This window comes from Trachypithecus francoisi, unplaced genomic scaffold, assembly GCF_009764315.1.
Source record: "Trachypithecus francoisi isolate TF-2019V2 unplaced genomic scaffold, Tfra_2.0 Lachesis_group16, whole genome shotgun sequence".
Taxonomy (NCBI): domain Eukaryota; kingdom Metazoa; phylum Chordata; class Mammalia; order Primates; family Cercopithecidae; genus Trachypithecus; species Trachypithecus francoisi.
In genome coordinates, this window is record NW_022681461.1 from 96,416,159 (window position 1) to 96,433,004 (window position 16,846).

Consider the following 16,846-nt stretch of genomic DNA (forward strand, 5'->3'; position numbering starts at 1 on the left):
CAGTGGGAACGCCTCATCCGCACTGCCGTGTACAGGAGCCACCAGCCCACAGGACCACTGAGTACAGGGACAGGCGCCACCGTGACCACTGAATGTCTCATCAGACCCAAGGAAGGAAGCAGTTCCCACAGAAGGAGCCACTCATGGCTGGGTTATAACAAGGGCATTTTTTTAAAGTTTTCCTTTTTTTTTTTTTTTTTTTTTAAGAGATGGGGTCTCGCTTTGCTGCCAAGGCTGCAGTGGCCACAATCACAGCTCACTGTAGCCTCAACCTCCTAGGCTCAGGCCATTCCCTGGGCAGGGGCATGTCACAGGCTCCAAGAGCCAAGGAGCTTCCCCATGGCCACAGTGTGTGCCTTGCGGGAGCCCTTCTAACCCAGCTCCTCTGGGTGGCTGAAGAGCCCTGCGGGGGATCTGAGGGGTGGTGGAGCTGCTTGCGACCGCTCCCCAGCAGACCTGCCAAACTTGGGCTGTGTTAACCAGGCGTTTCCCCTGTTTGACAGATGCTGTTTTCAAAGTCGTTCTCCCCTTGAGGTCCCAGATGACCAGCTGAGCTGTGCAGGGGCCACGGCTCCAAGGAAGGCCGGAGCTACCTGGAGGTTGTCCCCAGGTCCTTTGTCCACAGTGACAGACACCCAGACCAGACCATGCTGCAGTGACTGGTAAGGGTGCCACCCAGAGAGGGATCTCCAGGGACCGCCGATGGTGCTGTATGTCCGGGGCCGTCCGTCCTGGGCAGCCTGAGCACCCCCAGCAGCAGCTGTGTTTCTGCTGGGTAGGGAGACATGCCAGGATCTCTGCCGGGGGATCAGGGCATTGCACGGAAACGTCACATTTAGAGCAGCCTGATTTGCTGGTGGTGAGCTCCACCTGTCTGAAAACATAGGAGTGACCTACATGTCTGGAGGCTTCCAGGGGCTTCCAACAGTGGTGAGGAGTCGAGGACTGGGAAGGTGTTGAGACAGAACCTAAGCACATGGCCGCTGTGGCCTCCTGCAGAGGTCTCAGGCAATGTGCAGCCACTTTGGAGGGAACTGGGAGCTGGTTAGGAGACAGGATCCATCCTTTCAAGGTGGCTGGTCCATACAGCGGCTCCCCTCCCGCTGCCAGTGGCCCAGGTTGCCTGTGAGGGAGGCAAGTGGCCCCAGGGACTCGGGTGGCGGCCGGACCTGGGTGAGCTGGGAAGGACAGGTGTGGGCAGGGAGGGCCGCTGGCTGCTCCTGGGGATGAGGGGAAGTGGAGGTAGCTGCAGACTGGCCTGGAGGTCAGCAACGTACTGGGAAAGTTCTGAAATCAGAGCTGCCCAGCACTGGCTGGATGAGAGGCCCCCAGAGACAGTAGTGGGTTTGAGAGTCATGGGTTTGGGAGTGAGGAGCCTGGCACCAGAGCTCAGTGTTCAGCCTGGAGGATGCAGGAGGGAGGGTGACCCTGGACCAATCCCTGAGCCTGAACCACAGAGAAGGTCTCCAGCCCAAGGCAGGGGCGAAGCTGAGGGGGAGCTGGGTGGGCCAGGGAGGGAGGAGTCAGAGGGGCCCTGGGGAGGGCAGCCCCTGGGTGGAGACAGGTGGGAGGGAGATCTGGAGGTGGGGAGCGGCTCAATCTCAGGCTGGACAGATTGCTGAGTCAGGAAATCACAGCCGGGCACAGAGTGTGGAGGAAGCCACCGAAGCCAGCCAGGGCTATTGACTTAATGGGATCTGATTTTCAGTCTGTGCCTGGCCCCGGGGATTGTGCTGAGTGGCTCCCAGAGCCCCCGTTTCCCTGCCGTCCACCACTTGGGGACACCAGCTTGGGCACCAGCCCGGGGGTCGCTGTTGCTGAAAAGCGGAATCCGAGCCGAGGAGCCAGCAGAGGGCAGGCAATGGCTGGAAGGGGGCGGTGCTGGGGATTTGAAGGTCTAAGATGCTCGGTCAAGATGGGCCATGTGCTGTCCCATCCCCAGCGCAGGGTGGACCAGGTGGCCTCGGAAGGCTGCCCTGGCAGAGCGCCTGTGTGCAGCCTCCACAGGCAAAACCACCCCAAACTCACAAACACGGGAATGTCTTCCACCTCCCACCCCTCCCCAGGGGGCAGGACAGGACAGCAGGGGTTGAGGGGGAAGGTGCTGGGCTCCAGACACAGCCCCGATCGGGAAGGGTGGCAGGACCAGGCGCGGCCCCCACTCTGGACCAGAGCACGACCCCGGTGCCGCTGCGTCGATGGTGATATTGATGCTCTGTGACCTTGGAAGGGCCTGTCCCCTCCAGCTTGCGATCGGAGGAGGGCGCGGGCCCTGGCAGTGCTGTGAGTGCTGATTCAGCGTTTTCTGGGGCAGACAAACGTGCTTCGATCTGCAGAGGCCAGTGCATTTCTCTTCTTCCTTATGGGTCTCCTTAGGAAAGGGTCCCTCTCTGCCCAGGTCCTCCCTGCAGGCCTCCTCTCATGCCCTCGGAGGCAGGGGCTGTCCTGCACCCAGCCCCGGTGAGCAGCACTTCCCATGCAGCAGGCTGCAGCGCCACAGTCCAGAAACCCCCCCACCCCACCGCCTGGCGCGCCTCCTGACAGTTCCCAAAAGAGAGCGCCCCGCCGCACCAGCATCCTTGCCCAGGCGGGGCTGTCCGGGTGCAGCTGATTCAGCGGCTCCTGGCCCGGCGCCCCTCCCCCAGCCCAGCTGGGCAGCGTGCCCGGGCATGCCGGCAGCTGTGTCACACGGGCTCTGGCAGGGCTGCTGTGGCGCGAGGTGTGTGGCCCGCACTGCGCCTGGGGGCGGGGTGGCAGGCTGCTGCGGCGGGCAGGCTGCCAGGCGCCCCCTCCCTGCGGGGCCGCTTCCCCTCCCGGTGTAGTCCGTGTACGGCCTCCTGCAGCGGAGAGGCCCCGTGGGAGGCGGAAGGCAGAGCTGGGTCTTGGTGCTCTCAGGCTACCATCAGCCCTCAGGACATAGTCACATCCGAAGCCCCGTCAGCGCATCCACCGCCACATCCAGAGTCTCCCCATAGCCCAGGTTGGGGCCGCGTTTCTCCATCTCAGGCCGGCCCTGCTGGGGCCACCTGCCGTCCTGACCTGGGTGGAGACTGGAAGGGGCCAGTGGGGCGGGGCCCCACAGAGCCCCACCCGACCAATGGGGACAGCTGAGGCCAAGGGGTTCTCAGGGCAGCAGGAGGGCCGTGCAGGAGTGAGCCACAGCCCCCAGGGCCCCTCCTGCCGGCTTTGCTGCGCCCATGAGCTTGGGTTTGCCTCTAGCTGAGGGCATGGGGCAGGCCTGGTGAGCCGGTAGGCGCTGATCCAGCCCCAGGGCCCAGGGGAGGAGGGTGCCAGCTCTGTTTGGGAAGTGGGCTCTGTAAAGGGGCTTGGTTTATGCGAGGACCTTGGTGTCCCCATCCTGTGAGGGCTGTGGGTGTGGGGTAAATGCAGAGTGGGGAGAGGGGCCAGGGCTGAGCAGGAGAAGCAGGGGCAGGATAGGTGAGGAAGAGGGGGGTGAGGAGGGTGCCGTTGATCGGGGTTGGGTCAGGTAAGGACACGGTGGTAGGCGAAGGCCAGGGGCAGGTGGGGTGGCTGGGAGGTCTGTGGTCAGAGGACAGGTGCTGGTGGGGCCTGGAGATGGCGGTGCTGCCCCCACCCTCCCGAGCCTGGAGGCCTGACAATTGCATCCGAAACATCCACAGCCACCATCGTATCAGCAGCACGGTGACCATGGCTCACAATGTAGGGACGAGCATTCGTGCCGCTTTCTCAGAATATTAACGACGGTCCCGGCAGAACGCTGTATGAATATTCATAGGAAGATCAGTCAAGCCTGGGCTGGCGGATGGCACAGGGAGAGGGGCCGTGATGGGCTGGGTCCAGGTCCCAGCGGGCACACCTTGGCAGGGTGTGCCCATAAGTCTCCGCCAGCTCCAGTCAGGATCCACCTCCCTCGGGATGGAACAGGCCTGGGCCTGTTGTATGGCCACAGGCAGAAGAGGCCGATGGGCGACATGACATCACCACTCAGTGACGGTCATCGTCCTGGGGGCCCAGAGGCTGAGGCGGGGCTCCTTCCCGAGAGACCCACAGAAGTTCATCTCAGGTTTTTTGGGTTTTTTTTTTTTTGAGACGGAGTCTTGCTCTGTCGCCCAGGCTGGAGTACAGTGGTGCGATCTCGGCTCACTGCAAGCTCCACCTCCCGGGTTCACGCCATTCTCCTGCCTCTGCCTCCCGAGTAGCTGGGACTACAGGTGCCCGCCACCACATCCGGCTAATTTTTTTTGTATTTTTAGTAGAGACAGGGTTTCACCGTGTTAGCCCGGATGGTCTCGATCTCCTGACCTCGTGATCCGCCCGCCTCAGCCTCCCAAAGTGCTGGGATTGCAGGCGTGAGCCACTGCGCCCGGCCATCTCAGGTTTAACGGGGGCACTGCTGCCTCAGATGCCGGGCAGTGGGTGGTGAGGTCCCTGTCCTCACTGGGGTCTGCAGCCGAGGACTGGCCACCGAGGCCCGGGACTGCCATCTTGACCTGGGTGGCCATGGCCAGTCCTCCTGGGAGCCTCTAGTACCTTGGGCCTGCCCCCAGCTCAGGAGAGGTTTTTTTCCCACTCTGTTGGCCGACACCCTGGTGAAGGGATTTGCAGAACAGGAACACGTGGATTTCCAGTTCTTCCGAGCAGGCACACGCAGGCTGGTACCCTCTCCCTCCCCTTTGGGCAACATTTGGATGCTGCTAGACCCTTGGCCCTGCTCACTGCGTGGGCTGTGCTCCACCCATTCCCTCCCAGCAAGGGTGGTCCCTGGGCTCCCCTGACCTGAGCTCTTCTGAGTTTGCTTCTCAGAACCAAGAGGGGCTGGCTCTGTGCCCTGCCTACCTGTCCAGGGGTGGGAGCTGCCCTTTGAAGCTATCAATCTGGGTTTTAAGTGTAGATTCATTATTTACAACACCCTGACATCATGCTGACATGAATTATTTGTATGTTTTTCAAATTGTGCTGTGATAACCCTGGCTGTCTTCCTGCTCCCATAGTGGATAAAAGCATCCTAAAGAATGCCACCATCTCCCTTCTCCTCACAGCCTGGAGCTGGGCCAACTGGAGCTGAGCCACCACGGGTGCTCAGTGCAGCCTGGTTTGACCTCCACCCTCCTTCACCTGGCTGGGGTGCGTGCCTGGTACATGTATGTGTGCACGTACGTGCGTGTGGGTGTGTGGCATCTGTGTGCCCGAGTGTTTTCTACTGTCGTGCCTTACGTCCTGGCCCTACTGCCCTCCACATCCACAGCTCCTTCCCGTGTTCCCTCAGATGTTCCCCCAAAGAATGGAGGGACTCTGGCCCCTTGAGGAACAGGGAAGCCTCTGCCTGGGCAGCCATTGGCAGGTGAGTCCCGTGTTCCCGCCGGGAAAAAGTCTGCTTTCCAACGCAGACGGGCAAGCACTCCCTTTCTGGTCCCCACACTTGGGGTCACCGGTCGCTGGGCTGATTGGCAGAAAGAGGTGCGGCTCCGCGGCCCCTCGTGGGGCAGTGTGGCCATCTGCCCCTCTCTGGGCCCAGCTCTTCCTGTGAGATAAGGGGGCAGGAACCCAGGGAGGCTGGGCCTACAGCCTGCAGCGGAGTGAGGCGCTAGACTGGCTTTTCCCAAAGGAAGCCCTAGGCCGGCATTCTGTCGCAGGTGGGAAGTTCCGGGAGGAGGAACCAGGGCTGGGGCTGGACTCCGGGGAGGACTCCCGACGTCACCTGTGGTGTGGCTGCCACAGTGGGCCAGGGAGCTCCCGATTCCTGGGTCACTGTCTTCCCAGGGCCTGGGTCGGGGCCTGGGTCGGGGCCATGGGATCACAGGAGCAGCACTGGAGGCTGGTGCCCTGTTCCTGCTGCCAAGACTGGGCAGACCCTCTCCTCAAGGGAAGGTGCCAGGGGCTGGCTGCAGGCCCCGCCCGAGGCAGATCTGATGACCTTGGGCCAGGGCACCAAGGCCATCTGTGGCCCAAACCCTTTCCCGGGGCTTGTTCTCAGGGATGTATCCTGGGTGGGGGGTGTCTCCAGGGGTCAGTCTGTAGAAGGATGCTAGACCCTCTCTGGGAGCTCTGAGCCTGACATGAACAAACAAAAGAACAGGCTGCTGTCCCACAGGTCCCCGGGCTTCGTGCATAGCAGGCCTTCAGCACCCACTTGCTGAATGACTGTGCCAAGGGCCAGCCGAGGCCTCCACGAGTGCGTCTTCTGGGCAGGATGTCCCACGGGAGCTGTGCTTGCCTCTCGCTGACTTACAACTAACCCCACCCCCAGCCCGGGCATGGTGGCTCACGCCTGTAATCCCAGCACTTTGGGAGGCCAAGGTGGGTGAATCACCTGAGGTCAGGAGTTCAAGACCAGCCTGGCCAACATGGTGAAACCCCGTCTCTGTGAAAAACACAAAAATTAGCTGGGTGTGGGGGCAGGCTCCTATAATCCCAGCTACTTGTGAGGCTGAGGCAGGAGAATTGCTTGAATCTGGAAGTTGGAGGTTGCAGTGAGCCAAGATCGTGCCACTACATTCTAGCCTGGGCGACAGAGTGAGACTCCATCTCAAAAACAAACAAACAAAAAAACAACTACCCCCCCTACACACACACACACACACACACACACACACACACACACACGGCACAGAAAGGCAGCCCTGCTGTTTGGGACCTGACCCCTTGACGTCCTTCCGTCTGTTCTACCTGGGAACCTCTAGCTGCTGCTGAAGGCTTTCCCAAGCCCAGCTCTCACATGTGTCCTGCAAAGGGCACTGGCTGTCCCCTGAGCCTGACTTGGCCAAGGGGCTCTGCAGTGTCTCCCAGGAGGAGGTGAGTCATTGCAGCCGCCGGACCCTCAGCCTTCTCTGGAGCAGGAGGCAGCAGCTGCTTTACAGCTGCATAAAACATTAGAGGGAAATTTAGGACGAAAGAGGAAGACGATTAGAGCATCCAGTTTAAACCGAGGGAGGGCATACGGAACCCAAAACGGTACTGCCCTAATTCAGGAGCAGAGGGAGGCACGGGCTTTGCAACCACTGACAAGAACCAAAATACTCACCCAGTTTTCTTCTGCGAAAGAGACCCAAACTCGCCTGACAAGGCGCCCACAGATGTCCCAGGCCCTGTGGGAGCCGACCTCCTCCTCAGAGGGTGATGCAGCCCGCTCCAGGCCCATGCCAGCTGGCCCAGGGCACAGCAGATGCCCCAGGTCACCATCCTTCCAGGGACCTGGCTCAGGGCCGTGGGATGTTCTGTTCTTTCCGCCAAGACTCTGTGGGCACCACTGTGGCAGGCCAGACCAAGGCTGAGAAGTGGCAGGGAAGGAGCCACATCCAACCGTGCAGGCAGCTCCCCCGAGCTCCATCCCTGCTGTCTGTTTTCCCTGGACGAACTGCCCCAGCCTGAGGCCGTGCAGGGCCTGGACAGTAGGGTCTCACCCCAGCCTTCCTGGGCCTGGGTCACAACACTCTTGCTTTCGGGTCAGCATCTGCAATGGTGCTTCCTCCTGGGGACAGGGATACAGACCTCTGGCTGGTCAGCTGTGCTGTGCCCCTCAGCTCTTGCTGTCCACCAGAGAAGATGGTCCCGGGGAAGCAGAGGCTGCCCAGAGAGGGAGGCTTTCCAGGAGCAGTGTGGGGCCAGATGAGCAGGTCTCTATCTCCAGACCAGCCTTCAGCGACTTCCAGCTGCGAGATGAGGACACCCGGCCCTCACTTTAACCACAGGACTACAGAGACGAGGGGGAAAGCAAAACAAGGGAGGCCGGTGGTTTGGAGACCCTGGCTCTGCCCTCAGGAGCACACTGGGCCTGCCTGCCGGGTTGGTCTGTAAGCCAGTGAGCGCTCCCCACCCACCCCACCATGTACCCCGCATCTGAGCTGCCGGGGTCCCTGTTGACCCCCGCGGTGCAGGTGTGCTGGTGCACACACTGGGTCCTGGTTCAGCCTCCAGTGGAGCGGGGTCTACCAGATGACACCAGGCCCAGGCCAGAGAAACTGAGGAAAGTGAGACCCTCTCAGTGGGGCAGAGCTGCAGGCCCACCCAGATGCTGCTTTTCTAGGGGAATTTAGGAATCTCTGAAGCAAATGCATGCTTCAATTACAGAGTAGTGCTTCAGCAGATTAGCAGGACTTGAAACTGACAGACATTCCTGTCCTGGTCCTGGTAAGGCGAATTAGAATAAAAGCAAACGTGCCCTGCCCAGGGTTTTTGGAAGTGAGGGGGTTTATGTGGGATCATCAGCTGCCTTTTCTGTCCTTCAGCTTGTAGGTAAGAAGCACCAGGAAACACCCTCCCCCATGGACACTAAAGCAGAGGCCGTTCTGTCACAGAGCAGCCACCTCCAGATGGCTGTGCACCTGCACACCTGCTGGCACACCCTGCCTGGAGCCAGGTGAGCTCCCTGTACCTGGAGAAGCCCTGGGCTTGCATGGGTAGGCTGCAGGGGTGGAGGGGAGTGAGCTGCAGGGTGGGGTGGGACACCAGTGCTCTCTCTCTCCTGACACTGCATTCCTGGGCGTCCGGCACGAAGGTCACAGAAATGGGCAGTGTTTGGCTGCACTTGCTGGGGGCTCGGGGCACTGCTCTAGCAGTAGCAGGGCAATGCCCCGAGCCCAGCATCTGGGCAGGCGCTCAGCAGGGTGGCTTCCCGGCCCTTCGTTGTTACTCCGGAATTGAAGCCTGAGTCCCTGGCGATGCTCCACTTCCCCATCTCTCCACTGCACAGAGGCACTGGGTCCTTTGCAAGATGCTCTGGATTGCTCTGGGATGCATTCCTGGGACCCGGCCTCCCCTCCAGCCTTTCCGAGTTCCCTGAACCCTGGCAGACACACGGCCATGAAACTGGCTGGTAGGAGGCCAGAGGTGCAGCATGGACACCTCAGGGCCTCCTCCCCGCCCCAGAGGTCCCTATGCGCAGGGCGTGGGGGTGGCATTCATCCCACTGGGGTGCGCCAGGGTGGACAGGTGGAGTGTGGCCTGACTGTGGGCACCTGGAGGAAAGGGCTCTGCTGGCACCTGTGCTGCACTGTCTGCACCCCCAGCCCAGAGGGGCCCCACATGCCACGTCCCTCTTCTCATGGTGGGGACCTTCCCGCCACCCTGGGCGGAGGATGCTCTTCTCTCTCACTCACCCTTGCGCCACAACACCTTCAGATGACCAAGAGGCTCCCTTTCCTCCCAGGGCCAGATCCTGAGCCGCCTCCACAGGCACCAGCAGGTCCCAGCACCTACAGCTTGGAGCAGAGGATAGGCTGGGCTCAGGAGCTGCCCCCCAGACTCCATCGTGGACTCTATCGTGCACACTGGTTGCCTGAGATTTGGATTCAGCAGGTCTGGCCTCGGGACCCTGTGATTCCAATGGTTCCACCTTTCCTAGAGGCAACTGCTCTGCCCTGGGGATCTCCAGGGATGGAGGGTGGGCAGAGGTGCATCCAGGAGATGCGAAAGCCCAGGAGAACAGTGAGGCTCCAGAGCCACTAGAAGAAGGTGGAGGAGGGCAAAGCAGCTGTGGCCAGATGCAAGAGGTTAAGACAGGACCAGGAACCGGGGGCGGATTTGGAGCAATGGTTACCCCAAGTGACCTCCAGCCCCCAGCGACCTTGTCCAGTCATAGAGACCATCCCTGCATCATTGACCCAAGCCCAGTCTGGCCCTGATCCCCTGGACACTTGAGAACCCAGCAGCAACTGCCTGTCCCTACCTGGATGGCCACAGCAGTCCATTCATCCTCATCTTCCCTATCCCAAGACATAGGGTGGCCTTCACGGGCCCACCTGCCCGACCTCAGTCTGAACACTCCTCTTCCCTCCCAGCTCTCCTCGTTCCTTCTGGCTCCACCTTCACAGCCCCTCCACCGCCACTCCCACCCTCACTGGACCCCAGGGAGAGAACCCAGCGGGTCTCATAGAGCCCTCTCCCCTGCAGCCAGACCTCAAGAGGCTCCCCTTCAGCTGCCAGCTCTGAGACGCAGTCCTGGCCCAGCCTCTTCCTTCGCCACCTCCTGCCTCCTCTATGGCAGACCTGGGTCTCTTTTTTAACCAGCCTGCCACCCCTGCTACTAGAACAGGAGCCCCAGAGGAGCAGGGGCCAGTGACCTTGTTCTCAACGGGGCCAGGTGCCTTCCTGCCCCTCCTGGGAGTCGGGGGTGCCGGCCCACCCACATACCCCAGAAGGATGGAGGGCCTCACCTGCAGCCCTGCTGGCCACTTAATCTCTGGGCCAGCTGGGCCCAAAATCTGGCCCTTCAGGGAACCCGCAGAGGTCTCTGCTGTGTCCACCCGGTTCCTGGCTGCTCCAGCAAGTGGTGCCTCCTCGTCCAGGGGGGCGGGGGGATGTAAGTTCAGCTACATCAAGGGCCCTGAGGAGGGAGCCTGGTGCTGGGAGATCCACGGGAGCTCAGAGACAGCTTCCTTGAAGGCCTGAGTTGGGCCTTGGGGATGAGCTGGAGCTCACCTGCCCCTGCAGAGAGACAGGGGTGCTGGCAGAGGAGCTATGGGTGCAAAGGCCCTATGTCAGCAGCTCAGGGAGAGCCCAGTGTGCTGCAAGGAACAGTGTGGGTGGGGGGACCAAAGCTGAGGAGTGGGCGAGGTCAGCAGCTCAGGCTGGGAGGGACATCTCTGAGCACAGAGGGACAGTTTCACTGCAGGGCAAGCTGGGTCCTTCCAGCCTCCTGGAGCTAGCCCTGTCCCCTCCACACAGCCCAGTGCCTGGTGTGGACACAGGCCTCAAAAGTCAGCCCAGCAGGTAGAGGCGCGAGCTGCCGGGATCAGCACATTGGCTTCACAGTGGTCACAGCAGTGACGCCCAAAACAGCCACCAGGATGCCAGGTGTCCTTGGCATCTGAGGCCCACGGAAGTGCCCTGTTACCCAGCAGGATCCTAGACAGGATGGGGACCCCCCAAGGGGTGGAGGGCCCAGGGCAGTCTGGCCCAGGCTTTGAACCCATTCACTAGAATAACCGCCCTAAAGAAAGAAATGGCAGTGGGGGAGTGACCAGGGGCCAGGTCCAGCTCTTCAGGAGACGCAGGGCCTTGCAGAGTCACAAACACCTGCCTGCATCTCCCATTGTCCTGCAGGTGGGTGGAACCGCACCCAGTGCAGCTGGTGGTGGGGATGGGGCCAGCTGGGCTTGGCCTTGCAAACTGCACACGTTCTAGGAGCTGGCTCCAGAACCAAAGCGGAGGTGGCTTCCCCCGGAGCTGCCTCAGGACCCCGAGGGGTGGTGTTCAATGCGGACTCCCCAGGGACCTGCCAAGGCCTGATGTTCCGAGTGGGGCTTTGGCTGGAATGTGGCCTCAGTCTCTGGGTGGACAGGTGGGTGAGGCCCTGTCCAGTGTTCTGGGCCATTCTGCTGTGCACAGTCCTTGTTCCCTGGGCTCTGGGGACCCTGGCCCCTCGCTCTTCTCCACGACTCAGCAGGCACCACCCTGGGCTCCTGGGCTGACTTCCTACAGTAGGAGGAGGCTGGCCCCTGGAGCAGCCTGGGGGCTACAGGATCGGGACTATTTTAGTAAAAAAAAAAGGGGAGGCAATGGGCTCAATTTGAACCCCAAGCTGGAGGTACCAGGCAAAAACCCCAATTGGTGAAACACTGGGCCTGGCTTCTTCTATAAGTTTGGGGCTGCACCCAGGGCCCAGGGTGAGGCTGGTGGGCCCAGTTTAGCCCCCAATCGCAAGGGCTGGCTCAGCGGCTCCACTCTCGGCCTGCTCAGGTTGGCACAGAGCAGGGCCCTAACAAGGGGGCGGTGGGAGCAGCCAGGGCTTTCCTGGAGCCTCTCTCTAGGACGGATGGGAGCGAAACCGACACCCTGAAATGCATCCACGGATTATGATGGAAGGAAGGAACCAGCACTCAGAAAACAAAGAGGGGGCCTGGCGCAGGGCATGGAGGAGGCGCTGCCCGGAGAATCCTGACCACTGGGAAGCAGGGGAGACAGTGGGCGGGGACGAAGGCCGCTTGGGAGCTGGTCTCCGCGGACGCACAGCCCCGGGATGTGCTAAATGCCACGGAGTTGTTCACTTGACAGTGGTTGCTGTCAGGTTATGTGAATCTCACCTCGATTTAGGAAAAAAGGCAAAAAAAAAAAAAAAAAAAAAAAAAGGAAAGAACCCAGCCCAAGTCAGTCTCTGCCTTTCTGGTCCGGAGGCCATGGCCCTGGGCCTGCCCCCGCCGCCCCGCACACACACACTCCCACCCTGCACACCCCTCCCACCCGCTGCCACCCCCACAGGCCCCCACCGCCCCGCACACACACCCCCCCACACTCCCCGCCTGCCCAGCACACACCCCCCTGCCGCCCCCACACGCCCCCGCCGCCCCCGCACAAACACGCCCCCACCGGCCTCCGCACAAACATCCCCCCCACGCCGCCCTGCACACCCCCCCGCCCGCCCGCCACCCTGCAGACACACCCCCATCGCCCAGCACAAACACTGGTCCACGTCGGTCTCCCACACACACACCCCGGCCGCCCCGCACACCCCTCCCACCCGCTGCCCCCCACCCAGGCTCCCCCCGCCACTCCACACACACCATCCCCCGCCGCCCCACACACTCCCCGGCAGCCCTCCACACACACCCCTGCCACCCCCACACGCCCACGCTGCCCCCGCACACACACCCCCGTCCCGCACAAACACGCCCCCGCCCGCCCCCACACAAACCAACCCCCCGCCCCGCCACCCCGCACACACGCCCCCACCGCCCAGCACAAACACCCGGCCCGTCGGTCACCCACACACACACCCCCCACCGCCCGGCACAAATATCCCCCACCCGCCGCCCCGCACACACACCACCGCTCTTCACCTCTGCCACGTCCTCCCTGTGCTGCCTGCTGGACCACAAGCCCTCTGAGGCCAGCTGTTGGGGCAGCTTCACAAGACAGGGCCCCCTTGGGTGGAGGTGAGGGTGCAGGCCCCAGCAGGCAGGGCTTCCTGTCACCCCCCCCCCCCCCCCGATCCCTGAGGGTCCCCCACTCCCTCGTTTCCTCCTCAGCCCCATCCCTCCAGTAGAAGCAGCCTTCTCCAGCCATCTCACTGAGCGCACGTGTCTTCATGGGGCCTTTATCATCTGCTGCACATAAGCCACAAGGCCAGGGGCCTGACCAGGTCTTCTCCAACCCCACTGTGGGGACTTGGGTGTCTGTGGGGGACCACGGAGGCTCCCAGTGAGCAGGAAAGTCCTCCCTCACCGGCGAGCCCTGCCCCAGGAAGGCAGAGGACCGGACAGAAATCAGATGGTTTCTCTTGCCCCCAGTGAACTGCTCTTCAGACAATGAAAGCGGCTTCCTCCCCAGACAGCAGCACCACCGGCCATCTCACCAAAGGCTGTTCTGCACCTCTCTTCTGTGTCGACAGGCGAGATGCAAGCGAGAGAGTGGGCAGGGAAGCCTTCTGGCTGTCCTCCTGCCGCAGGGGTGCAGGGGCGCACTCTGACTCTGGGGAGCTGTCCCGGCAGCACAGCCAAGAGAGCCTGTGCTGGGCTGGTGAAAGGCTCCGAGCCCTGCTGGGGTCTTCTCAGCCCAACAGTCCTGGCCAAGGGCTGACCTGAACAGCAGCACCAGGAAGGCACCTGAGGCCCCCTACCTGCTACTTCGCTTTCTGCTGACGGAGCTCCCCGGATATTCTGAGGACGGGGAAGAAGCACTAGAACTCGGGCACGTGCGGGGGACGGGGCACAGGAAACAGGGTGGAGACAGATGGAGCCTAGGCTCTAATTCTGAGAGTCCTCAGGGCACCTGCTCTGTGCCAGGCACCCCACTGGGCCAGTGATGAGACAGTGGGAAAAGTGGGAGACTGTGCTAATGGAAGCCAAGGGTGGACCAGTGTCAGGATGGGGTCCGGGTGCCTGTTGCCAATGGCCATGTGGCTCTTGCATAAGGAAGGGTCACGGAAGGCTTCCTGAGCCAGGGATATTGGGGCGGAGACTCAAAGAAAGTGACAGAGCAAGCCTTGGAGACACAGGGGCAGAAGGTTAAGACAGTGGGAACAGCAGGTGCAAGGGCCCTGGGGCAGAAGGTGCAGCAGAAGCCAGCCTGGTTACAGCTGAGTAGGCACTGGCGTGGGTGAGGGATGTGGGATGTGGGGTGGGATGGGGAGGGGAGGATGTGGGGCATGGGTGGGGTGGGGTATGAGGCGGGGGTGGGGAGCTGGGTCCTGGTCACCCAATCACCTGGGCTTGTGCTCTGAGTAAGAAGTGCATTGGGGAGCTCTTGGAGGTTCTGAGCAGGTGGGGGTAATCCAACAGGTTGAGAAACAGGCCTGTGCTGCTATGTGGTGACAGGCTGGGGCAGGGCTGGAGGGGAGGCTAGACACCGGCGAGGGGACTGTGGCAGTCACTGGAGAACAGGGCAGTTGCGGACCAGGAGGGTGGCACCGACATGACTTTAACACAAAGCTGTTAGGATAGGCACAGACTGGATCTGGCTTGAGACTGGGGTGGGATGTCACCACCCGCACAATGGCAGCAGCACCTGGAGAGCCACCAAAGGCTTCTGCCATCCAGGGGAGGACAGGCAGGTGTCCAGGCCAACAGGTTGGTCCTCTGTGTATGGCTCCTGAGTGTACCCAGGGGCTCTGCAGTGTCTGCAGATGTGGCTTGTGACTTCCCCTTACCCCCTGCCCAATGCTTTCTGGATGGAAGGGGAAAAATCAAGCTACAAGGCGGTGAGAACTCAGGCCTAGATCCCGGAAGGGGCCTCCCTGAGCTGGAGACCCATAGCAGCGGTGCTGCTATGCTCAGTTGAGACTGTGGCCACCAGGCCCTCGTACCAGCCAGGAATCAACAAGATCAAACGCCGGGAGGAGATACGGAGGATGCACCCAGGGTAAGCCCGACTCAGCCCAGGCCCTGCTGGGGACCCCTGAGTAAGCCCCAAGCTAAGCTGTAAAATGAGAATAAGGCCGGGCGTGGTGGCTCACGCCTCTAATCCCAGCACTTTGGGAGACCGGGGCAGGTGGATCACCTGAGGTCAGGAGTTCAAGACCAGGCTGGCTGACATGGAGAAACTCCGTCTCTACTAAAAATACAAAAATTAGCCGGGCATGGTGGCGCATGCTTATAATCCCAGCTACTCGGGAGGCTGAGGCAGGAGAATCGCTTGAACCTGGGAGGTGGAGGTTGCAGTGAGCTGAGATTGCGCCATTGCCCTCAAGCCTGGGCGATAGAGTTAGACTCTGTTTCTTTCTTTTTTTTGAGACAGAGTCTCGCTCTGTCGCCCAGGCTGGAGTGCAGTGGCCGGATCTCAGCTCACTGCAAGCTCCGCCTCCCGGGTTCACGCCATTCTCCTGCCTCAGCCTCCCGAGTAGCTGGGACTACAGGCGCCCGCCACCTCGCCCGGCTAGTTTTTTTGTATTTTTTTTAGTAGAGACGGGGTTTCACCCTGTTAGCCAGGATGGTCTCGATCTCCTGACCTCGTGATCCGCCCGTCTCGGCCTCCCAAAGTGCTGGGATTACAGGCTTGAGCCACCGCGCCCGGCCTAGACTCCGTTTCAAAAAAAAAAAAAAAGGGCCGGATGTTGGTGGCTTACGCCTGTAGACCGAAGTGGGTGGATCACAAGGTCAAGAGATTGAGCCCATCCTGGCCAACGTTGTGAAACCCTGTCTCTACTAAAAATACAAAAATTAGCTGGGCGTGGTGGCACACGCCTGTAGTCCCAGCTACTCAGGAGGCTGAGGCAGGAGAATCGCTTGAACCTGGGAGGCAGAGGTTGCAGTGAGCTGAGATTGCGCCACTGCACTCCAGCCTGGGCAACAGTGTGAGACTCCGTCTCAAAAACAAAACAACAACAACAAAAGCAATAAACTGAGAGCTCACCTCATGGTACTGTTGTGAACGTTAAATGTGGTAAGGCGTACATAGTAGCACAGGCCTAGAATTCAGTAGGGATGCAGGGTTTGCTTTAAAAGGTGCAAGTATATGTTGGTGTATGTACATATAGACACACAGAAATTGGGGAATTGATTTCTGGGTATCTGCTATCTTCTAAACACTTTTCAATGCTTTCCAAATATCCTTCACTAAAGAAGAATGTCTTTAATATTTAGAAAATAAAAGTGATTAAAACAATCGGTCCCATCCCTAGAGGGCCAGGGGGCCTAGTGGGTAGCCCCTTGGGGCCTGCCCCAGGGCTGGAAGCAGCTCCAGGCATCTGTCTCAGATTCACGATTCTCAGGGGTTTGGAGGAGCTGTGCTCACTGAGCGATCCTGCAGAGATTGTAAAGTCAGGCTTAGGAACTACTGGAACCCTGAGGCTGCTGAGCTCATGCCCTGGGCGTGGGAGACACTCAGAACCCTCCTCCCCCACCTGGCGCCCAGGGCCTTCTGCCTCCACCTGTGCTGACCAGATGACACCACTGCACAGCTGCTGTCTGTTCACCTGTCCCTCTCACCCCGCCCCTCATGGGCCAGGACCACAAGCCCACACACCAAGCCACGGGTGGCCGTGTCTCTAGCCTGTAGAGTCCTGCCTCCTTCCCGGTAGACTGTGGGGCTGGTTTGGAAGTGGCAGTGGTGGAGGGGAGGGGGGTTGGGGTGTGGGACCTGGGACTGCATTTAGGTCTAGGTGGGGCTCTGGGGAGAGAGCCCAGAGTCCCTGCGGGGTTCCATACTCACCCCCATAGAGGGCAAGCCAGGGAGTGAGCTGGGAGTGTATGTGTGTGTGCTGTGGATGCAGAGCTGAGTAGAACCTAAAATTGGGGTCAAGGGCCAGTCTGTGGCCAAGATCAAGGGCCTAGCTTGAGGTTGGGGTGACAAGAACCTGGCCAAGCTTCTGATAATTTGTCCAGGGAATGACCTTGGCTGACTGTGCCAGGAGGGCTGTAGCCCCAGGTTTTGATCCCAGAGCCCCAAAGGTGTTCTCTGGGACGCTGGTGGCCATCTACTTCTCAACCCTTCT

At 60.8% G+C, this 16,846-nt stretch overlaps 2 long non-coding RNA genes across 3 annotated transcripts; both read left to right on the top strand.

Moving 5' to 3' along the window:
- Positions 1-413: 413 nt before the first annotated feature.
- Positions 414-9,311, top strand: LOC117099167. 2 transcript variants are annotated; one of them, XR_004443721.1, is made up of 3 exons: positions 414-662; positions 8,208-8,338; positions 9,128-9,311. It is a non-coding gene; the product is annotated as an uncharacterized LOC117099167 (long non-coding RNA). The 2 variants fall into 2 exon arrangements; XR_004443722.1 differs by lacking the exon at positions 414-662 and adding an exon at positions 5,051-5,323.
- LOC117099168 lies at positions 3,394-4,913 on the top strand. The gene is made up of 2 exons (XR_004443723.1): positions 3,394-4,045; positions 4,359-4,913. It is a non-coding gene; the product is annotated as an uncharacterized LOC117099168 (long non-coding RNA).
- Positions 9,312-16,846: the final 7,535 nt, after the last annotated feature.